The 24,378-nt window shown below is 55.8% G+C and overlaps 1 protein-coding gene across 6 annotated transcripts in view; it reads right to left on the bottom strand.

The window, feature by feature from the left end:
- The window catches only part of CMKLR1 (chemerin chemokine-like receptor 1), a 47,983-nt gene that overhangs the window by 7,239 nt on the left and 16,366 nt on the right, over nt 1-24,378 (bottom strand). Inside the window, exon 1 of one of the 6 annotated variants that reach the window (XM_070275348.1) lies at nt 17,114-17,460. The exons of 4 other annotated variants lie outside the window; for them this stretch is intronic. The gene's annotated coding sequence lies outside the window, so the exon portion shown is untranslated. Of the gene's footprint in view, nt 1-7,026; nt 7,256-17,113; nt 17,461-24,378 lie in introns of those variants that run through there. One more of the 6 variants, XM_005612511.4, reaches the window with a different exon arrangement.

Raw genomic sequence — 24,378 nt, 5'->3', positions numbered from 1 at the left:
GCTGCTGTGAACTGGAAAACAAGACCTTTCTTGGCCAACACATTTGCAGCATCCAAAAGTCACAATCACTTTTTTTCAGTGTGTCAGAGTTTCTACTCCCTTTTAAACTCCCTCTACAAGTTCAAACTCATCCCCAAAAACCAGGTTCAAGCATCCCCTCCTGACACCCCAGGAGTTTTCCCTGGGCATCCTCTCTTACCCCTGTGATGGGTTGAATGCCCTCCCCACTCAAAAAAAAAAAAAAAAAAAAGATTTATCCACCAGAATCTGAGAATGTGACTTTATTTGGAAAAAGGGTCTTTGCAGATGTAATTGAGGTAAGGACCTCAAGATGAGATCATCTTGGATTAAGGAGGACCCTAAATCTAATGACAAGTGTCTTTAGAAGAGGAAGAGAGATTTGAAACAGAAAGGGGAGAAAGCCATGTGAAGACAGGCAAAGATTGGAGTTGTGAAACTAATAACACAAACCCTAACTAAATTGGAATTAGAAGCCCTGTAAGGGGAGCTGTCACACCCTACCACACATCATCAATTACACCAAACAGGAAGAGAAGCACTCCTGGCATCTTCCAGAGGAAGTAAAACTACTTTGCTACCAAAGGAAGATTTCTCTCCCTACCCCGGAACAGCTCAGCCAATGAGAAACATCGCAGCTCAGCCAATGAGAAACGCCACAGCTCAGCCAATGAGAAATGCTGTAGCTCAGCCAATGAGAAACGCCACAGCTCAGCCAATGAGGAATGCTGTAGCTCAGCCAATGAGAAACGCCACAGCTCAGCCAATGAGGAATGCTGTAGCTCAGCCAATGAGAAATGCCACAGCTCAGCCAATGAGAAACACTACAGCCCAGCCAATGAGAAATGCTGCAGCTCAGCCAATGAGAAATGCTGTAGCTCAGTCAATGAGAAATGCCACAGCTCAGCCAATGAGAAATGCTGCAGCTCAGCCAATGAGAAATGCTGCAGCTCAGCCAGTGAGAAATGCCACAGCTCAGCCAATGAGAAATGCTGTAGCTCAGCCAATGAGAAGCGTTGCCGCCCTGAACTGCTACTTTCCTCCAATGGACTTTCCTCTAGAACAGCCCCTTCCACTCCTCCTTTTCTCTATAAAAGCAGGTCATCTCCTTCTTTTCCCGATTTGCCTATGGTTTGCCATATCATGCAGATCCCAAATTGCAATTCTTTTGGCTAGTCCTGAATGAACCCATTTTGAAGGTAAAGTAACAGGTGAATTTGCTTTTAAGTTGACAGAGTGGTGCTCCACAAGCCAAGGAATTCCTGAGCCCCAGAAGCTGGAAGGGCAAGGAAGGATCCTCCCTGGAGCCTTCAGACACAGCACGGCCCTGCCAGAACCTTGATTCCAGACTTCTGGCCTCCAGCACTGTGAGAGAATCCATTTCTGTTACTTTAGGACCCCAGTCTGTGGTAACGTTTCCAGCAGCCCCAGGAAACTAATGCAGCCCCATTCTGGCTCCCACAGTGCCCACTCCCCACTGTGGGGCAGGTGATGCTTGTATGACTATTGCTGGCTTACACATCCCACTAGATTGTAAGCTACCTGAAGGTGAAATCTGGGCCTTATTCAGCTCCACATTCTCAGGTTAGAGCAGAACATGGGCACCAAATGGTCCTCAGGATAGTGCTTTTTATTCTGATTTGTTTTGCTTTTCAGACTCTATCGACCAGAGGACCATGTGGCTTGAGCTTACTCACAGCTTGGCAGCCTTGGGGTACTGACTTGTTACATGGCAGCCCTGGGCTCCGGGAGTGAGTGTTCCAGTGCAAAGAGTGGAAGTTGCATGGCCTTTGGTGACCTAGCCTCAGTATCAGGGCGTGGAATTCACAGTGTCACTTCCGCCCTATTCTTTTTATAGCTTTATTTTGAAATAATTACAGACTCACAAGAAGTTGCAACAACAGTACAGAGAAGTCCCATGTACCTAGCACCCGATTTTCCCTGATGGTGGTATCTTACAAAACTCTGGCACATGACCTGGAATATGGTTGGACAAATGGATGGATGAACAAATGGATGGATGAACAAGGGGATGGATGAACAAATGGATGGATCCATGCACGCTTTTTCTATCTCACTGGGTAGATCTGGAAATTAGAAATAATAATGATGACAATGATGCCATGAAACAAAATACAATAAAACAAAGGGATTAAATCGGTTCCAGGATATGGCCTCACACCCATCAGGGTTGGGCTCTTAGCTCTACAACCTACAAGCTGTGTGACCCTGGGTATGTTTGCTCCCCTCCCCCCCCCCCCCCCGCAAATTTATATGTTTGTGTTCCTCCAAAATCCACAACCCCCAATGTGATGGTAGTAGGAGGTGGGGCATCTAGGAGGTGATTAGGTCATGAGAGTGGAGCTCCCAGAAATGGGATTAGTGCCCTTATGGCCATCGGGGACACAATTCAACCCATGACTCTTACGTTGTTGTCATTATTGTTAGAACAACATTGCTATTTGGGGTTCCTCCAGATCACTCACCCCGTGCTTGAGGGTCTTACTCGCAGCTCTGCCCCACGGCCTCCCCCATGCTAGGGCCCAGACCCTATCCACACACACACACACACACAGAGCGTGCTCACAAACATAGAGATATACACACTATGTGCTCACACATACAGAGAGGCACACAGACACACACGTTCAAACACACACACACACATAAGCCCTGCCTCCGATAGAGAAAGAGATTTACGATCTCCAAACCCAACAGGAATTGCCATCTAAAATGTGCAAGGAACTCCTTCCTGGAAATCCAAAACAACAGCAGCAACCCCAACAGAAAAGTGGGTGAATGATATGAATGGGTAATTTACAGGAGGGAGACCCCCAAACCAGGCAGAAGTCACCTGATGATCAAAGACGTGCACATGAGAACTGTGGCAAAGACTGGAAGGCTGGGAGGGAGACCCCTGGGGGTTGGCGGGGGAGGGTGCCATGCCTTGGGTGCCCACGAACACCTGTGCACCTCACAACCCCGCAAGGAACCACACTCTGAGATGCTCCTGTGCAGTGTTTTCGAGGGCATGTCTTAGCTTCCGTTCTCCAGAAGCAAATCTCAAATGAGGATTCCTGCAGAAGTGATTTATTAAGGAAGTGTTCCAGGAAAGCCTGGTCAGGGAGTGGAGAAGTAGGATTGGGCAGGGGAGGAGGCCGGCCAAGGGTGTAGCACCAGGCAAGGTCCCACGGAAGATGGCCTTGGCTCCGCTGGGGCTCAGGGAACAATGGAGGTCACATTCCGGGGGGCTGAGTGTTTACGTCCTCCACCCTGTCCTGGGTGTGCATTCCCAGGCCCTCCCAGTCTCCGAGGTCAGTCCTCCGACAGAGAGAGGCAGGTGCTGGCCATCAGGAGCCAGAGCCCCGGGGAGACTGTGCACAAAAACAGTCAAGGATCCGGGGGATGTGGGCAGCCCGTAGATGCATCTGCTGATGGCTGGAAGGTGGAGACTCCCGAGAGTCCATGTGGGAGAAGAGCCAGGTGATGCTATGTGGCTGTTAGAAGCAACAGATTATCAAGTGTACACACAGCGATGAACAGAACGCGGAGCATCTTAAAACCAACGACCCTAGTGGCACTCAAGTACATGGAAAGCATGCACGCAAAAGTGGCAACACTCACAAAACATGAGCACACGTTCTGCAAGAACACAGCCAAAGAACAAGACACATTGAACAGATTAGAATGGCTCCGTGGGAGCGCGTGGGGGCAGGAATGAGTAGGAAATGGAGCTAATAGGAAACGAACGCCGTGAAGGAAGAAAATAAGAGAAGTGTGGGGGCTTCCAGAGGCCGAGGATGCACGGAGGGGTGTCACTATGTCAGCCCTCCTTCCTCTCCTGAGGTCCAGAAAAACCCAAAGCTAACAAACCCACACCCCAAATCCATGCCTGGGTTCATGCTTGGGCAGGGCCCAGCCCATGCCTGGGTCCCCGAGTCCCAGATGAAGCCACACTGGGCAGGCGAAGGGCCAAACAAGCAGCCACCCCCAGCCTCCTCCGTCAGGCAGGAAGAGAAATGGACGAGCCAACGAAATGAACAGCATCAGCGCAGGCAGAGGTGGGACCTCCTTGGCGAGCCCAGCCCCTGGCAGGGACCAGATGGTCACCAGGCAGAAGATCCTGCTGCAGATGGCCCTGCCCTGCCCACACGGCCACCGCAGACCCTTCTCAAGGTCACATCTGGTTCCTCCCATCACACAGAGCCAAGACCTCAGGCAGATGTTATTTGCTTAATTTGTATTAAACAAACACGTACACAGCCCTCATTACATTCCACGCACGGTTCTAAACCTTACCACGGAGGAGGAAACCGAGGCCCAGAGAGGGTAAGTAACATGCCTGAGGTCACACTGATAGCTCAGGTAAGCGAGGTAGGTCAAATTAGTCACTCTGGACAGAGAAGGATGCTCAGAGCCTGTGGAACTGCCAAGCTCGCTCTCTCAACTTGTCCACTGCCTCGCCTCCTAGGAACATTCCAGAATCCTCTGGTCTTTGCCCCAGTGGAACCTCCCAAGAGCCCCCACGAGATCGATCTGTCAGGGTTCAGGGTGTGCATTTTACAGATGGGGCAAGACGAGGCTCCCGTTCCCCAGAGATTTGTCCCCCAAACCCCTCTGCCTCTAGGTAGTGGCCCGAATGGGAATGAGTCATGACCCCAGGTGCTGTCAGGGAAAGGCCGTGAAAGTGGGGTCTCTTCATTCATCCATCCTGCAAGGGTGTGTGGGGCCCGCCACTCCCTGGCCCTGGTGAGGAGGCTGGGGGGGCAGTGGGCCCACCTTTTCCCACCTGAACCTCCCTCTGACTTGCAAGGTCCTGGTCACTAGTCCCACTTTACCAAGGGGACACCTGGGGCCAGAGCAGGAGGAGGGTCACTTGCCTGAGGTCACACAGCTGGTTAGCCGCAGGGTGGGGATTCGAACGTGGGTCCCTACAAATCCAGGGGCCCCCCTCCTCCAGCTGCCGCCTACTGGCCTGTGTCCCCGTGGGCTCAGGGGACAGCAGAGCTGAAGGTGTCTGGGCAGCAGGTGAGTGCCTTCCACTTCCTCTCCGTGTCGCTGCCCAAGCACCTTTGCCAAAAGGGCGCCCTGAGGCTGCAGAGGCCTCGCTCCCTTTCCCTCCGTGTCTGTCTGTCAGTGTCTCTCCCTGCTTGCTTCCCCATCAGCCTGTGTCTCGGTCTCTCTCCCCTTGTGTGCCTCTCTTCACCCCATCTGCCTTCTCTCAGCCTCTCTCTTCCTCCTGGTCTCCTGCCCTCCCCTCTGAGAGGCTCAGCGACATCCCTCACCTGTGTGCCCGCTCGCTCCACCTCCCAACCTGCTGCTCTCCCCTGGCGGCAGACCCGGGCCCAGTGCAGGGGCTTATGGGGGCCCGTGGGCGTGGGAGCCCGGCAGGGAAACTGGAAGCTCTCCCCTCCGTGTTTGGCCTGGCTCCCGTCCCCATCTCCCACGGCCCCCACGGCCCACCCTGACAGTCGGGCTGGGCGGCCCCGGATGCCTCTCCTCCAGCCCTCTTGGCCTCCAGAAGGCTTCTATGGGCTGGGAGGCCCCTGAGAGACCATCCTGCTTTGTAGCTGGGGAAACTGAGGTCCAGAGAGCCTGAGGGAACCTTCCTGAGTCACAGAGAAGAGGGCCTTGGTCTGTCTGGTGCGTGGCATATCCCCAGAGCCTAGAACTGTGCCTGGCACCTCCCACACCTTACTCCTCACCCCTGCTCCCGACATCCTCATTGCACAGATTTGCAAATGGAGGCTCACTCAGAGAGGCAAAGTGACTAGCCCAGGCTCACACAGCCTTTTGTATCAGCCCGGGATTCGAACCAAGGACTCTCTGACACCAAAACCTTTGCTATTTCTCCTTGCCCAAGACCACAGCCTCAGCCAGCAGCTGAAACGTAATGAAGGGAACCTTCCAGGCACCACTTTCCCCCCTCACAAATGCCCCTCCTCAGCTGCACCCCTGCCTCCTCCAGGCCCGGTCAGCCAACTCTAGGTCCTGATGTCTTTGTCCACTGCCGGAGCTCCCTGGCTGGTGCCAGCCTTCAGGGCAGGGAGAAGGGGCCCCCACAGATGGCTCCCAGAGACACCTCCAGGGTTGCGATGCCTGGATCCCCAGCTCTGAGAAACCCAGGAGCCTGGAAACCACTCAGCGTCAGCAGACGTCCCAGCCGCGGGCCTGGCTGCCAGCCCCAGGACGGAATTAGCTCTGCGTGAGGAGAGAATTTCCTCCCTGGTCCCACGCCCACACCCGGGAGCGCACGCTGAGTCACCGCGGAGGGGCTGGGAGGCGCTGGCTGCCTAACAGGCTGCCCCATTTTCTTCTGGTTTGGATGGGGCCATGTTTGAGCTGACAACTCTGTGGCCGGGAACAAAAGCGAGGAGCTTATGTCCCTGGTCCTGGAGAGCTCCCTTGCTCAGAGGCCAGAGGCCCAGAGACTGCCAGCAGCTGAGGAGAGCACAGAAGCAGGAGACGCCAGATAGCCACTCCACGGCCTGGCAGCCCCCCTTGGATGCCACTCTTTCCTCCCCAGTGTGCTCAGCCCCCAAATCCACTGCCCCCTGCTCTGGGCCCTACAGCCTGACCTGCAGGACTGACATCAGTAGGCTCCATGCACTCTGACCGCTAGCTGGTTTGATCAGTGAGAGGCCCAGCGGGGTTGCAAGGCAGGAGGACAGCGAGGTCAGCTGCTCATTCTCCCAGGTCCCTCCCTGCAGCATCTCCAACAGTCGGCCACAGCCACCCTCCCTGGGTGGCAGGAGCCACTCCCTCTCCTGGCCCCTCAGCCTGGGGGCCGGAAGGTCTCCTTGCATCCTAGGTCTTTCGTCGCTGCGCCACCCTTCATACTGTCCACCGCCTTCTAAGTCCTCCCTTGCCTTCGCTTTCATCCATCACCCCGTCTGAGTGGGTCATCTGTTTCCTGCTGAGAACCTCGCTCCCTCATCCCCATGTCTGTCAAATCCTACCCATTTGTCTCCTAAACAGCTCACAAATCTGTCCTTCAGCCCTGCTCACCTGGATGCTGCCACGGGCCCCTAGCCGGCCTTTCGCTTCAACTACGATTTCATTTTCCACCGAGTAGCCAGGGACACCTTTTCAAAATGCACATGACCTCACGGCACTCCCGCTTAAAACCCATCGGCAGCTTCTCGTTGCTCTTGGAATAATATCAGCTCCTTGCCGAAGTCCCCAAGGCCTCTGTCCACCCCAGGACTGAGTTGAGGCTCACCCGGCAGTGGGTTCCGGGCCTGGGCAGGGTGTAGACACTTCCTTGCAAACCCAGCCCCGCTATCTGATTGCAAACCCAGCAGCCACTCCCAGCCTCAAAAGCCCCACAGCAAGAGCATTGGGATGGGCGCCTCTCTTCTAGGCCAAAAAGCCACTCTGACCCCCAACAATGGGTCCAATGCACAGACACCATGTGTCTTCCTGGCCACTCAGCTTGCATCCAAAGCCATTGGGCCGATAGCCTGTGGCTCTCCTCGTAAACACTGCTGCAGGCCCTGGAGGCAGCCTGTAAACAGAGTTTCTCCCCTGCTTCTATGCCACTGGTCTGGGAGGCCCAGCACCCCATTTGCTTAATCTCCTGAAGTCAGCCTTGAGTCCACTCACGCAAATAATCCCCGAGCTGTGTACACAGCATATCTGGAAGGCCACAGGCACTGAGGGTGTTTAGCAGAGCCGCTCAGGATGTGGTCTGAGAAGGCTGCCAGGGGTGGTTGCCCCAAGCCAGGAGCCAGCTCACAGCATGCGCCCCGTGTCCTGCTCACCGCGTGGGCCTGGAGCCTAGACTCTGAAGGGGCTCCTGGGTACCCCCCGAGAAGCCATTGTTCTAGCCCTTATCCCCCTAAATCCAGGCCAGCACAGCCCCCCTTCAGCCCTGAGGGCCAGGCTGCCTCCGATACTGCCCCAAAGCATGGCTTCTCCTCCTGGCACCTTGAGACACTGGGAGGTGGCAGCCAGAGGAAGTGCCCATCCACAGGGCCCCAACCTGCAGTGAGACCAAAAGGCAAGGAGGCTGACAACCAGGCGGCTGCTGCTGGAACCCTTGTTTTCAGCTCCCAGGCTTTGCTCGCAGCCTCCCTCTGTTGCTCTGTCAGGTGAATGAGAACCTCATCAGGCCCCTAGGGCTCAAGCAGAGCCCCAACTGGGGATATGAGCCCCAGCCGGCCATCTTGGTAATGAGCTTTGGACCCCAGAAGGTCAGGGTGAAATGTTACTAGTAATAATCACCAAAATAACGCTATTTTATTGAGCACCTACTGTGTGTGCTAGGACGTTGAGAAGTCGTCTATGTACATCATCTCACACAAACCCCAAGGGATGGTGGCCATTATTATGGCCGTGTTAGAGCTGAGGAAGCTGAGGCCCAGAGAGGTTAAGAGTTTTGCCCAAGGTCACACAGCTAGTGAGAGGCAGAGGTGGGATTCGAACCCAGGTCAAGAATCGAGTGTTCTTTCTTTTATGCCCCACTGGCTCTGCCTGGCAGACGTCCTTAGATAAATCCCTGACCCCCTGGGGCCTCAGTTTCCCCAGCTGTAAAACAAGGAGCTTGGAGCTGATGGCATCAAAGTCTCCCTTTCAGCTTTAAAACTTGCCATAATTGGGAGCCAGCCGGGTGGCATTAAGTTACATGCTCTGCTTCAGCAGCCCAGGGTTTGCAGGTTCAGGTCCCAGGTGTGGACCTACACACTGCTCATCAAGCCATGCTGTGGTGGCATCCCACATACAAAATAGAGGAAGATTGGCAATAGATGTTAGCTCAGGGCCAATCTTCCTCACCAAAAGAAGAAAAAAGAAAAAAATGCCATACTTGAGTGAGCCCAGTGTCTGTCTATTCCCAGCCTTGTGCTAATAAAAAGACAGCATGGCTCAGCTCCACGCTGTGTGACCCTGAGCAAGATGCTTTACCTCTCTGAGCCGTAGTTGACTTGCCTGCAAAATGGCGATCATAAAACCTTCCTTTCAGAAAATCAGGGGTCTGGATGAACTGATCTCTGAGGATCCCTTGCAGGTCTAAGCTGTCTGGGCTGGAGATTCAAGGTTAATTTGCCAGCCGCCCCAGTACCACCCCATGAGCAAGTCTGGGGGCATTGCTGACGGGGACCAGGTTGTCTCAGCTCCGTCCTCCACTCCAAGCTGCACAGGGGCTAAGAGCCCCCACTAGGGAGTCAGCCAGACCAGGTTCAAAGGCCCTTCAGGGTTCAGTGAGCGTAGGCAAACCACCTCTGTCCTCCAAGCCTCAGTGTGCTCATCTGCAAACGGGGCAGATATGATTACCCACCTCCTAGGGCCGTCGTGAGCATGCCATGAAATGAGGATCTGCACACAGCACCTGGCACACAGTAGGTGCTCAGCAAACGTTTGTATAGGAAAACGAGCTGGGGCCGCATCTGCGAGAACCAGCAGCATCCCTGGCCCCCCGAGGGGGAGAAAGCCAGGCTGGATCCAGTTCGCACAGATTCTGAGCCAAAGCAAAGGCTGTGTTTCCGGAAACCACCGGAGCTCAGCGAGGAGCCGGGGTGGCGTCTGGGAGCAGAGGAGGGACAGGAGCCAGGCCGCAGCCTGCGGTCCCTCTCACCTCCCCCTCCACCCAGAAGCTGCCCCAGGGCCGGATGAGGAAGCTGCGGCCACTGTCGCCTCTACCCTCAGCTCAGCTCCTTCTCCCTTCCCCGCAGGCCCACATCCTCTGCGAGAGACTCTGCAGAGCGTTTTTCAACTTGATTAAAGCCACTTGGTTGAAACCCGGCTATTGTCCCACGTCTGCCGGCGCAGAGCATGAAGATGTAACACAGGATGGCCCTCGGGCCGCCCTCCACATCTCCCACCCTCCGATGGCCCGACCCCCTGTGAAGATGAAGAAGACAGCCCAGGCGACGCACCAAGGGCCCCAGACGATGTCAGCTCCCCCTTACTCCCATTCGACAGACGAGAAAATGAGATTCACACGAGTCCCCTGGTCCTTCCCAAAGTGACCCAGCGAGTGAGCAGCGGGTGTATTAGGAGCCCCGGGCTGGGCTGCTGGCTTCTGACTCCTGGTTTTCCCTGGGATCACGTGATCTATCACTTAGAACTAGATTTTAACCCCAGCTCCAGCACTTGCAGGCTGTGTGACCCTGTAGAGGTTACTTCACCTCTCTGAGCCTCAGGCTCCTCACCTTTGGCATCTACCTCTGGGAGCTGTAAGGATTCAATGAGATAAGGCTGGTGAAGTGCTGGCCTGTCACCATCACCATTACTTGTTAATATGACGGGAGACGGGGGATTCATCTCACGGCAGCGAAACTGGGAAGCGCGTGTCTGCTGCTCTCTCGGCGGGGCCGTTATTTCAGGGCTCAAGGAGACCTCGGCAGGGCAGGGGCTTCTCTGGAAGCTCAGGGCCAGATGTCAGGGAGCGTGGGGCAAACAGGAGACTCCAGGAGGCTGCCGCCTGGGGTCCAGCCCCCTGCCAGGCTTCTTTCTCCTCGTGTCCCGTCTGCCGTCCCCGGAGCTGCGCTGAGGCCCCAGCACCCCTGCCGAGGGCAGCTCCCTCCGGGCCCCTCGCTGGCTGCCCAGCAGCCGCCTTCACTCACTGTCCCCAGACGCCCAGCCTCCGGCCTGGGTCACTCCTGCGCGGCCCTGTCACGGGGGAAGAGAGCTCATCCTGGGCCGGCGCTCCAGGAGTGTGGCTGCGCACCCTCGCCAGGGAGAGGTCAGAGGGCAAGCCCCACGGGGGCCGTGGAGGGGCAGGCGGGCCCTTCCCAGACAGGCTGATTCAAACCTTCCGGCGGGGTCCAGAAGCTTCCCGACTTCCGACGAGCTGGCCTTGACGACGGGCCAAGGGAAAGCTCAGACGGCCAAGGATTCTTCCTCCGCTTCTCTGATCCTCCTCGCTCCCTTCCTCCATCCTTCCAAGAAATGTTTATTCAACACCTAGTACCCACCAGGCCTCACTCTGGGTCCCGGAGATGCAGCAGGAAGCAAAGACAGACGCATCGCTTCCCTGGAGGGCCCGGCATTCTCGGGGGGTCGAGGAACGGTAACAGATAAACAAATAAAGAAGTCAAGTCTCTCTGGAGCCAGACGGCCTGGGTTTGAATTTCTGCTCTGCTTCTCACCTGCTGTGTGACTCTGAGCAACTCACACACCTCTCTGTGCCTCAGTTTCCTCATCTGAAAAATAGAGGTGATAGTGACTCCCCCCTCACAAGGTTGTTACGAGGATTAAATGAGTTTACAATGACAATGTTTTAGAAGCATGCCCGGTTCATTGGAAGTACCTTGTAAATGCCGGAAAAATAAAATGAATGTAACGGTAGGTGGCGATATGTACTACAAATAAAATATAAAGAGGAAGGGGGCATAGAGATGGGGTGCCATTTAAGGTAGAGTGCTCAGAGACCGCCTCTCTGAGAAGGTGACCTTCCAGCAGAGACCTGAATAAAGGGAGAGGGAGACACGTGACCATCTGATTGGGGAGCACTCCAGGAAGTGACAAGAGCAAGTGCAAAGGCCCCGAGGCAGGAGCAGGTTTGGCAGCTTCAGGAAACAGCAGGGATCCGGATCTGTGCATTCAACCATCCATTCGAAGGCTGCTAGTGGGCACCTTCTAAGTGCCACACTCCTCGCTAGATGCTCAGAGAGTGAAGTGGCCTGGTCTGGGCCCTCAGATAGGGGAGATGGGTGCAGGAACAGATTATGGCATGGTCAGTGCTCTGAGATGTCTCCTAAAGTCCAGACTTCCAGCAAACTGGACACACTGAGCCTGCATTACAGACAGGAGGGGGTTTTCCACAGTCCCCACCCCTCCCTATTGCCCCCTTGGTGCTGTGGCAATGAGTCAACTGCAATCCATTACAGAGTTTGCCCTGGGTGTCTGCTCTTGTAGAAATGAGAGCAATCTAGGGGGAGAAAGAAGAACCAAGTCACTCCCCCTTTCAGCCTTCGGGGCAGCCCACGTACTTCTTTGTGCAAGTGAAGAATGTCCCTCCTTGGGTCATCCATGGCTCCTGCCTGGCCCTGTTGGTTGCTGAGTCTGCAACCCTGGCTCTGTACAAAGTAAAGTGAAGGTGGCTGAGGAAATCAGGAGAAGCTTCTTGGAGGAGGTGGCATTTGAGCTGCAGAGGGAACTGTGTGCGCAGAGGCACAGAGGCGTGATAAGTATAGTTGGGGGGGGGGATGTCAAGAGACGTGGCTGAGAAAAGAAGAGGGGTTCAGACTGCAAAACCCTTGCCAGGCACCGACCTCATCCTGTGGGCACTGGGGAGCCATGGATGGTTTCCAGGCAGAGGAATGTCCATCTTTCTGAAATGACCCCACTCTCTCCTGCACAGCTGATTCGGGGACTGCGTTGGAAGAGGGGAGACGGGAGCCAGGAGACCAGCGAGGGGCCTGGGAGGCTGAGTGAGGGTCCTCCCACCAGGTCCAGGTCCACTCAGCATTGGCAGTCTTCGGAGGCTGCAGGACTCAAGGGTCCCAACAGAGAGCCGGGAGGGGGTGGGGGGAGGCTGGCAATGGCCCTGTTTTCTTGAGGGATTTTCCTCAGCCCACACAGGCAGATTTGCCTCTGGAGCCGTTTCCATGACAACTTCGAATGCTCTGAGAAAGGGCTCGGGTGAGCAAATGAACGGGGACCAGAGACACCCGGATGAGGCATCCTGGGAGAAGCCAGGCTCCGGAGTGGGGCCCACAGCGGCCAGTCCCAGGGGCTGAGGCCCACCCTCCACCCGCAGAATCCCTGATGCCACAGACGAAATCTGGTTGCCATGGCAACGCTGATTCCCCATCCCTGGGCCCAGGGACCCAGGAGCTTTCGGCGCGGGGGTGGGGAGCGACAGGAGGCGACAAAGCCAAGGGACAGCCAGAGCAGCAGCTCACAGGATATGCTCATCCCGGGACGGGTGTGCGGGGCAGGTGCGTCTGCAGACCCCCAGGAGGGGAGCACGAATGCAGAGGAAGGAGCACCCCTGGGTGCTGATTTCGGATTCCAGAAAGGCGGTCCCCAGGCCTGGAATTCCACCATTAGAGTCCTACTTTTAACTCCCCCACCCAGTTAACTGCAGGAAACATAATAATGATGGTAGTAACTGCTATGGACTGATGTTCAAGTTCCCCCAAATTCATATGTGGAACCTACTCCCCACTGAGACGGTGTGAGGAGGGGGGGCCTTGGGGAAGTGCTTAGTCACGAGGGCGGGCCCTCACGAATGGGATTAGGGCTTCTCTAAGAGACCCCAGAGAGCTCCCCAGACCCACCACGTAAGGACACAGCAAGAAGACGGCATCGGCCATCTCTGAACCAGGAAGCCGGCCTTTACCAACCACCAAAACTGCCAATCTTGGATTTCCCAACCTCCAGGACTGTGAGAAATAAATTTCTGTAGTTTAAAAGCCACCTAGTTTGTGATATTTTTGTTACAGCAGCCTCAACAGACTAAAACAGTGGTGAACATTTATTGACGGTGTCCAAGGCACCAGGCACTGTTCTAAATGCTCGACGCACGTGAACTGATATAATCCGGACAGTAAAAACACAGGAGGTATCATCGTCCCCATTTTACAGACGAGGAATTTGAGGCACAGAGGGGTTAAGCAACCTGCCTGAGGCCACACAGTTAGGAAGCTGCATTTGGACTGGGCTCTGGCTCCAGGGCCGGTGCCTCACCCGCTATTCTATTCCTCCTCACCTACCTCTCTGCAGTTTCCTTCTAAAACCTACACCTGCTCCTGGTGGAGCAGGAGTGGCCTGCTGTGGAGTGGCCTGAGCACCTCTTCTTAGTGCAAAGCCATCCTTCCCCCCAGCTCAGGCTGCGGGGCTTGGAAGCCGCTGACCCCACCCACTGCTCCAGCCCTGGCCAATGAGAAGACCCCCTTCCCCTAGCGACCAATGACTGCTTCCGGAATTGGGCACATGGCCTCCAGCTGGCAATGAGAGCCTTCTCTGGGACTCTTGCTAAAACTGTTGGAGCCAGGGCTCAGGAGGGAAGCCCGGCGCTGCAGGACACCAGCACTGCCACCACGTGGGCAGATCTAATGGAGATGAGACCAAGGCCAAAGGAAGAGAGCTCAGGGATGGGGAGAGACCAACATCTGGGAGCCGGGCTACTCCGGTAGCACGAGAGCGAGACTGAGGGCCCCGCAGACCTGTTTGCCTGACCCTACAATGTCCATTTCTGCATGAAGGGGCTCCCTCAGGGGCAATAAACCCTCTAGGGCAATCAGGCTCTCCAGGGAATCCCCAAACTGGAGACTTTTTCTTCATTTCACAAAGGAGCTATGGGCCAGAACTTGCCCTGGCTGTTTGATGCACAAATGAATTGGACGCCGTCCCCACCTTCACGGGGCGGTGGACAGAGGAGGTGGGGACAGATTAGATGCATCAATCAGAGCTGACATTTCTTGAAGGCAGACCCTTTGCTCCATTTTATTCATTGCTACTCCAGGACCTTAAATAGTGCATGACACTTAGGAGGCGCTCCATAAAATTTGTTAAATAAACGTATGATTTGACAGCTTACTATGTGGGAGGCATTTCCATGTTATTAACTCATTCCCCCCATCAGTCTCGTGAGGTTAGAACTATCACCAAGCCCCATTTTACAAAGGAAGAAGTAGAAGCTCAGAGAGGTTACGTAACTTGTCCAAGGTTGCCCAGCCTGGAAGCTGCAGAAGGATTCGAACCCAGGAGTCTGCGCATTCCGGGTGCTGTGGTGGATGTCTGTGTGAACACAGCAGGAGCCAGGAGGAGGAAGGGCCCAGTCCCAGCTGAGGGGGAAATCGTAGAAGGGCATAGAGGGGACAGCACGAGAGAAGGCAGGGCGGCAGGACAGAATAGAAGAGTTGGGAGCTCGGTGGCCAAGAATGGAGGAGGAGGGCAGGGTGGAGAGGTGGGAGTATGAGAGATAAGGCCGGAGGCATCATGGGGCCTGGCGGGAAGGAAGGCCGTGGGGCCGTGGTGAAGAGCTGGCACATTAATCTGAGGCAGCGGGGACCAGTGAGGGCTCTGTGCAGAGCAGGGCCGTGGGGAGGAGAGAGGGGATCCATGAGCCGGGAGACAGCACGGCGGTGACCTGGGTGTGGAGACGGGGGATGGCAGCAGGCAGGACCGACGGGACGTGAGGAGGGACTGAACCTGGGGGGGCAGCAGGGTAAGGCGGCAAAGATGCCCCAGGGCTTCTGGCTGGCATAACACAGTGAGAGAGGCACCCGGATGGGGCGGGACCCTCACTTGGAGCCCGCACGTGGAAAGCACCCTTTCTGGTACCTGAGCCCTGAAGACTCCAAGCCTGGATCTCCTTCCACCCGGCCCTGGGGCCCCCTCTCCATCACTCCCACCCCCACGCGGCCCCAGGAGCTCACGCAGGGACCCTGGGAGCCTGCCGGCCAAAAGACCCTTCCACTGGTTCAGGCTGGTTCGTGGCGGGGCTGGAAGGGTCCTGGGTGTGGAGAGAGGAGAAGGAGAGAATGGTTGATGCTAAATGACGGGGCGGGGGACATCTCAAAGATGCAACTTCATCCCCCCGCCCCCCTCCATCTTCCACTCCAGCAAACCTGGGGAAGCATTGGGGGCTAAATGTAGCGACCAGACCAACAGGGCTCCTGTTGCATTCCCAGTTCGCTGTGTGACTTTAGGCGAGCACCTTCCCTCTCTGGTGAAGCCTCAGTTTCCACATCTCTAAAAATGGACAAGTTGGACTGAGAGGGGAAGACTTTGAAGCGCAGGAAACGGGGAGAAGGAAAGAGAAAGAAAAGAAAGTTGGGGTGTGAGTGTGGAGGAATCTGGGGCCTCACAGGTAGGAGAGCCGAGGGCAGCCGCCTAGGACAGCTTATGTCCGGAAATGTTACTATTATGTTATCACGAGTTATTTGCCAAAACAGGATTTTTGGAGAAAGCTAAACACCCAGCCTATCCAACTCAGGCTGTCACCGAGGCCGGGTGGTGGAGGGACCCCCAGTTCAGGAGCCAGGCAGCCTGGGTTTAATCTCAGCCAGCTGTGGGGACTGAGAGAATCATTTACACACCGAGCCGCAGTTTCCCCATCTGTAAAGTGGGGGAAGTCACTACTTACACCTCTTACACAGAACTATTCTGGGGTTAAATAACTAGACACTTGTAAAGTGCTGAGAACAGATCCTGGCTTTGTTCTCTCACCATCGATGGAGAAAAGGCTAAAAGTGTGCACGTCGGGTGAGCGTGCGCATGTCTGTAATCCTGACGTCCCAGGGCTCCAGGCAGGGGACGGAAGTAAAGGGGAAAAGGCAGCTCAGAACTGGAGACGGGTGGAGATAAGCTGCAGAGAGAGGAAGGGAGGGCCCTGGGTGTGAGCACTGGTCTCTGTTCCCCTCGGCCAGCCCGGGGGGGGTCAGACCTGGGGTCACTGACCTGGAACAGGGCTGCAGGACTCCTGGGAAGCCCTCAACCATTTCCCATGGGAGGGGCCCCTGAGGGGACCTTGGAGCCCAAGTCCTTTCAAACCAACCCGCTCCCTTGTGCCCCAGGGGTCCTGGCCCCCATGCACAGTGCCCAGCCTTGCTCTGTCCTCATCACAGTGCTTCCCAGCACCCGGGTGGGCTGACAGCCTGGTCACTACAAGGCTGGGCAGGCGGTCAAGTGGGATCCCGTCCTGTCCATCAGCCTTCCTTGAGTCTCACCAGCAAGGCTTCTCCGTGGGGACTCAGAGCCCTCACCTGGCACGGGGTCCCGGGCGCAGCCCTGGGGTGAGAGGGACAGAGACTGAGAGGCTGGGGACGATGATATGAACCCCCAGTTATGCGGTACCAACTGCGCACCCAGTGCCTCTACTCAGAACAAAGCTGCGAGGTGGGTGTTTTTATTTCCATTTTGCAGATGTGGAAACTGAGGCACAAAGAAGCAAGACCCCACAGCTAGGAAGAGACAGAGGTGGGACTTGAACCTCGGCTGTTCTGACACCAGGGCCCATGTCCCCGATCACCGTGACTGCCCTGACGTTCTGTGACCTGCCCACTGGGGACCCCTCCCCCCAGTGCAAAGCCCTGCGTCCTTGCGCCTGCTGCCCCCACCTGTGCCCAGGGCTGGCGGGGCTGCAGCATCTCACACATCTACAACCCACCTCCAAGAGCCCCCAGCGACCCCACTCACCCACCTCTGGACCGCGCGGTCACCACACACCAGGGTCCATCCAAGGCGGGGGCTGCAGAGGCCTGTCCAGCGAGGGAGGCCCCCGAGAGATCTCTGAGCCTGGAGATGCCCCTGCCGCACCCTGCCAGCCCGAGGCACAGGGGCCCTGGGGCCCTCAGCAGGTCTGGGCCCTCGGAATTCCCTGGCTGCAGCCCAGGCAGATGACGACAGAGCTGGCGCTGCTGCCAGCACCCAGGCCGGCGGAGTATGAGCTCCCACCCCGTTCCCAGGCAAGGGGGGCGGGGGGGACCAGCTGCCCTCCCCCTCGACCCTGCACGGCACTGTCACCTTTCCCAAGGCCAAGCCCAAGACTTGCCCAGGACGGGTCTTGCTGGGAAAGCTGCCCCCCCCCCCCCCGCCCCATCCCTAACGGAAAAAACAGCCTCTGGAAGAGGAGGAAATTCCAGAATCCTAAAAGCCATTGCTGGACAGGCTTTAGGATCGAGGGGTCTGCCACCCTCACGTTGCAGAAAAAAGAAAGCGGCCTGGAGCAGCCGACAGCTTAATCCTCAGGCGGCTGCAGCAAAGCCAGACGCCCAGGTCAGCGGGACCCCACGCTTGCCACGTAATCTTGGGTCCTGGACTCGGTCTCCCCATCTGCACAGTGGGTTGATGTAAAAATGACGCGAGATCACAAATGCAGGGTCTTCAGGGGGACCCGTCATCCCAGACAGGCTGGTCACCCTACAGATGTAAAGACCCCGGCTCCGGGAAATGCGCCCCTTGGCTGTTAGGTTTAAAGAGAGCGACTTCCGGAGCCAGGAAACATCAAGTCGGAATTCCAGCTGTGGAATCACAAGCTTTGTGTTTTTCACTCAATTAATTCGGCAGATGTCTGCGGTGTGCCACGCACGGTGCCAGGTGTGGGGATGCTGTGGGGGGCAGAGGGGCGAACCCCGTGCCCAGGCAACATGTGGGGGTGGCCTTCAGCAAGTCGCCTCCGCCTGGGACCTTCCCTCCTGAGTCCCTGAGTCCTTACTCGTCTCCCGAATGACCTTTGTTCTCATCTCCAGTCGCCTCTTCCTTGCAGCCCACCAACAGGCCAGATCTCCCCCAAGCCTCAAGGAAATAAAATAATCAGAAATGAACTCTCCCTGGGCTCTGCCGTTTTTCTCTCCTCCCCCACCCCACCAGCAGAATTTCTAGAAAAACACAAGTCATTAGAAAGCACTGCCTTTTTGTGCTAAACTGAACCCCAGCAAGCTGCTCTCAAGCCTGGTTCAGCACCCTGGAGTCACACAGGACAATGGGCCACCTCCTGCCCCTGGCTGCGGCCCCTTCCTCACTTCAACTGCATCATTCTTAACCCCTCGCCTGCCGGCCGCTACCAGCTGGGACCGCGCTCCCTGGGCAGAGGGGCGAGGTGCTGCCAGATGTTTTCGCTTGTGGGTTCGTTGATTTGCTTAATTATTTGCTCGGTCCAGAAGGGAGGGGAAAATATCTTGCAAGGGGTGGCCAGGTATTCAGGGGAACGGAAAGGAAAAGTGAGAGTGAAGGAGGAAGGGAGATGTGGGTGGAGGCCGAGGACGGAGCCAGGGCTGGCGGAGGGGGAGAAAAAATGCAGACGATAAGTAACATCCTAAATACTCAGCATGGGCGGGCCTCGCAGTGGACACCCGGGCTCCCAGTCTGGAAAAGGAGAAGCAGTTCCGGCAGTCACGTGCCAGTGCCAAAAACAAACCCGCTCCGGGGACTGACAAGCCTTCCCAGGGCCGGGGGCAGAAGGACTTCCTCCAGAGGTCCCTGTGGAGAGGTGACCAGCATCCTCAATGACGCCCTGACCGTGGACGCAGCCTCGAGCTTCCGGATGTTTCCGGAGAGGCTTCCAAACCCCTGCTGCTGGAATGCGGGGGCCCCGCCCCCCATAAGCCTGCGGCGCTGCCCCAAACGGCAGCTCTCAGTAGGAGCCGCTTTTCCCAGCCGCCCCACCAAAGGAGCAACAGCGTTTTTCAGCCAAGACATCCAGTGCAGGCTTCCTCTGGAGAAAGTTCTAGAATATGTGGGAGCAGGCCTGAACTGCGAGGCCATCGAGGCGTTCTCCCTGACTTCTTTCTCTGAACTGACGCCTCGATACTGTTAGCAGCGGTAAGCAGGACCCTCTGCTCTGTGGAAAATGCTAGAACCCAGCCTCGCTCTCTCCCAGCTGGGGATGGGCCAGGGGCGTCGTCATGCTCCCTCCTCCACGCTCACTCGGGAAACAGGATGCCGACAAGGACACTCGTGACCTCTATGTAGATGACCCTAGAGCCCGGTTTATCCCTCTTGTCCCAACATATGTGTTAAGAGTGCCACTTTCACTCTAAAAGTGTCCCCATTTGGACAATAAATCATGAGGTTTCCCCACTCACAGATCTACCCTCCTCTGCCCCACAGGAGAGGGGCTGGTGGAACAGAAGGCCGGAGCACTGACCGGGCCCCCGAGCTGTGCTGGGCCCTGTGAGGCGGCTACCACCTAGATCCCCATTTGGCAGATGAGGAAACTGAGGCTCAGAGAGGCTGTGGTTGCTGTTTAAGAAGATAGCCACGTGCCAGGCCCCTGTGCCAGGAACCTTCCAGGATTTAGATGCCCGTGGGTTCTGCACAGAGACAGCTACTGTCGTCACCTCTGTTTCACAGACGCAGAGACTGAGCTCAGAGCGCAGATAAAAGGGCAGCCTGCCGAGGCCCCTCTGGTCTCCGCCTGAACACCCAGATTCCAGAGGCAGCTTACTTCAGCCTACGAGCTGTGTGCTCTTGGGCAAGTGACTTGGCCTCTCTGAGCCTTGGTCTGTCTCATCTGAAAAATAGGAGTGACTCTGGCAACTGCTTTCTGTTGTTGAAGGATAACCACCCACTGGGAGCACCCGGGAAGCCTCAGGGGACGTCCAGGTGTCAGTTCCCACTGGGTGGACAAGGGGCAGAGCAGGACTGGAAACCAGACTACCTGCATCTCAGCCCCAGGGTGTCTCCTCCCAGAAGCTCACAACGCCCAGCGGGACCAGCTGCACACCTTTCGGGGCCCGGTGCGTGTGGACGCACAGGCCCCTTACCAGAAAGTAGTAAGGATCTCGAGACAGTGACTGCGGGACATCAGCCAGTGAGGCCCCTCTGAGCCCGGGCCGCCCCGGTCACTAGCCCACGAAGCCGGGCCTGCCCCTCAGCTCTTGGGGGTCGGGAGAAGGGTCCTCCCCACCTCAGGCCCCAGCAGGGCGGGGATTGGTGGGGGCGGTGACCTCAGTGGGGAGGAGGGAGCCGGGGAGCCAAGAAGGGGATAGAGAGAGGGACAGAGAGAAGGCAGAGGGAACAGAGGGCGGTGGCACCACGGCGTAGACAGAGCCGCGAGGAGCGACAGGCGTGGAGGAAACACAGGGGGAAGAGGAGACAGAGAAATGCGGCAGGAGGGGGACAACGAGACGCAGGAATGGGGACGACAAGGACAGAGAGACGCAGTGACAGTACAGAAACCGCAGAACAGCAAGAGTGGGGAAGAAAGAAAGCCAGAGCAAATACAAAGACTCAGAGACAGACAGACAGACAGACAGGCAGAAGAGGAAGAAGCTGCAAGGGACCTATCTGCCGGACTCCTGAGAAGGTTCAGGAAGACCTGACGGACCCACCTGGGGCGGGCAGGGGTGGGGCCCAGGATCAGCTGGGAGTGGGAGGTATGGGGGCGTTTCCCGCGTATTTACAGCAGGCCCAAGAGCTATGAGGGCAGTCCTGGGGTCTTTCCAAAATCCCCAAGGATCAGAGAACTAGGGGCGAGGCGAGAGCCCAGCAGAAATGGGAGGGGCGTCGCCTTGGGATGGAAAGTTACAGCCACAGGGCAGTTGGTGGCCACAATACGCGATGGGGGCTCGTCAGTGTCTCTGGTTAATTTTAACAGGAAACGGTAAGTATATTTAATACACAGCCTGTCTGGTGCTGGGGTGGGGGCAGAGTCTGGGCACCCTGGCAGAGAAGAGGCTGGCTGAAAGCCCTAGCAGCATGTTTTCTCAATTCAGCCTGGGTCTCCAGTCATTATCGTCTCTGAAACATCTCTCCAAAGTGAGCCCACGAGCCCACATTCCTTTCCTATAGTCACCTCACCTCACGGAGCGTTCAAGGGTTCTCTTGGGATGAGATGGTAAGTCCACTGTGAGAGTCAGTTGACCACCCACGGCCACAGGGGGCCACCAGGAGCACATCCCTTGGCCTCTGGAGGGAGGAGCGGGCGCTGCGTGAGGCTCAGCAGGACCTTCTCAGGCTGGGTTCAGATGGGCCAGAGGTTCAGATCTTCCCCTTGTGACATCAAGGAGCTGAAGTCGGGCAGAACTAAGTTTAAAATCCCTAATGTGTTCGTGTGATGGTCAAGGAGATAATGGCGATGGAAGCGGTGGACCTTAGAGCTTATAATCACACTTCATAGCAACACTTACTTTTAGCCTAATGGGCATCCATTCACAATTCTAATTTGCCTCTTTTAATTTAAAGTTTTGACTGGGCAACACAACTCCATCTAATGGGTGATGTTCGAAACCTCCTACAATTAGAAAAAGGTTAGAATGTAAATGCTTACTCCTACCCTGCCACCGGCCCCCAGTCCCCACGGCGCCCATCAATTTTTATTAGCTTTTCATGTCTCATTCCAGAGTGTCCTTAGGCAAATACAAATGTAGATTCTCATTTCTCTCCTGTTTTGCATAAAAGGTAGTATACTATACACACTCTTTTGCAACTTGTCTTTCTTACCTAACCAAATATCTTGGAGATGATTTCACATCAGTGTGTCAAAAGCATCTGTCCTTTTTGACAGCTGCGTAGTATTCCACCATTGGATTTGTCATCATTTATTTAATCAGTCCCCTGGGGATGGGCACTTAGCTTGTTTCCCATCTCTCACTGTTACAACTTATCATTACGTATGTGTTACAATGTGGCAATCAGTCATTTTCTGTGTGTATCATCTCCCACTTATTCTTAATAGCACCTGGGGCTCTCAAGCCCTTATCTTCTATGATGAGCAAACAAGTTTTAAGCCCTCCCTTTGAACTGGCTATTCTCTGTTTTAATCTATCGAGAAAATGCTTCCAAGCCCCTTAGACTGTCGGCTCCCACAGCACCGGGGCTGCGTCTGGGCCAAGGTCTCACAGGGAGTCAGAGAATCTTGATGCTCATCCCATGCCCGGCTGTTCCAACTGGTTATCCTCAGTCTGCACATTTATCAAAGGGAGACAACAATCGCTCGCAGCACCACTGTGGGGATCAGAGACTGGGAACGAATTCTGTGCATGTAGGAAACTACCCACGGTGTCAGGGAGACAGGATTAAGCCCGAGGCCCCCTCGATAACCCCAAAGGGTAGATCTGGACCCTCTGGGTTCCCAGAGAAGAAGCCGGGCAGGCTGGAGGAGGCAGGCTCTACAGAGAGCAGGGAGCGACAGGCCAGCCAGCAGATTTCCGGTGTTGTCCCCAATCTCAGGGCCCGGAGCCGAGCACTCGAGGAGCCATTTTCTGGAGCTGGCTTGGCAGCCGTGAGCAGCCCCGGGCAGCCGCCAGCTTGAAGCTGCTTTCTGCTGTTATTCTGTTTTAAAATAAAGCAGTGATCGCATTCCTGGGGTGTAGAGAAAGCTCTCCCCTCCACAAACTGGCCCTCGCCTTTCCGGCCCCCGGGGAAAGGATCCAAAGTAATTTTCCACCCACTGCGCACGAAGAACAAATCCTGGCGGACAGCTGGGTGCCCACCCCACTCCCAGGCGGGGTCCCTATCTCCCTCTCCATGGCACTTACATCTTCCCAACTCGCCACCCAAGGGCGGGCCCAAGCGGCCAACAGAGGAGCCTTTGTCTCCCTCCTCCCTGCTTCCTCACCCTCCTGCCAGGAGCCCTGGTGACGTCTCCACCAGGGCAGGTTTCCAAGGGCCCCCGCGGTTTGCAGCCACGAGCAGGGGCCCTCGAAACCGCCGTGACGCTGAGCATGAGAACGGCCGTCGTCATCCCTCTGGGTCCTTCTCGTCCCTCACTTTACTCCAGCCTCCCAGCGGCCCTGATGACCACCCCCACCTCACAGATGGGGAAACTGAAGCTCAGAGGCTTCAAGCCTCTCACCCAAGGTCACACAGCTAGAAAATGGAGGAGGCAGGACTTGAACCCAAAGCCATCCTCAATGTGTGATAGTGAAGGGGGAATTTTCTGGAGCCAGACCATCCACGTTCAAATCCCAGTTCTGCCACTTACTACTTGTGAGACCTCTCTGTTTCTTAAATTCTCTGTGCCTCAGTTTCCCTACCTGTAAAATACAGCAGTAACAGCACATACCTCATAGGGTGGGTATTAGGATTAACTAAGAAAAGGAACATAAAGCACGTAGAACACTGCCTGGCCTCTGGCAAGTTCCCCGTGAGTCATCTGCTGCTATTCCTATTATTATTATTGTTGTTGTTGTTGTTGAGTATGATTATGATTCTCACAATTATATGACATTGTCCTAGACCTGAACGTGGTACAGTCCAAAAGGAGTGTGATTGTAAAAAACCTCTCAGAGCTTCTTTCACACTGAGGTGTAAGTATCTGATGACAGATTACATATTTCTCATTCACACATTCAATAAACTTGACTGAGTCCATATTATCTGCCAGGTACCAGGCAAGGAGCTGGTAAAACAAAGATATAGTTCTTACTCCCTTGAAACCTAAAGCCAGGCAGAGGAGGCAGACGATGAGTAATCATAACACAGTAAGCTTGCATGCCAGGGGAACATATGGGCTTAGTATCAGCTCCAGCTGGCAAGTCAGGGAAGGCTGCCTGGAGGAAGCGAAACTTGAAGGACACGTGGGAGTTGGCCAGGCCGGCATCGCAGGCCAAGTGACCAGCAGAGGCCGAGGCTCGGATGCACAAGAACTTTGCACATTCACGTAATACGGCTGGAGCAGAATGTTACGAATGGAGTTGGGATTTAAAGCTTTCACGGTGGAAACTCAGGCACTGTGTGGAGCAGAGGCAGAGTTTTAGCAAGAACATACAGACCCTGAGTCTCCCTAAAATCCCAAAGTGGGGCGGGGGGGGGGTGTGATAAAGGGGAGAAACCCTGGGACTCTCTCCCTGAGCCCTGGGAGGTCTGTAACATCTAAGGTTTTGGTGCTTTTCCCCAAGTTCCACCACGAAACCCAACCCACTCCAGGGATCTAGGACTCAGAACTAAACGTCCCAGATCCCAGGACTCCACCGCTCCCTCACCCTCCCTCCCCAGTTTAGGAAGAGCCAAAAGTGCCAGGCC

Source organism: Equus caballus, chromosome 8 (genome assembly GCF_041296265.1).
Source record: "Equus caballus isolate H_3958 breed thoroughbred chromosome 8, TB-T2T, whole genome shotgun sequence".
NCBI lineage: Eukaryota > Metazoa > Chordata > Mammalia > Perissodactyla > Equidae > Equus > Equus caballus.
Note: the sequence above shows the minus strand (reverse complement) of the source record. Positions and strands in the feature narration are given on the sequence as shown.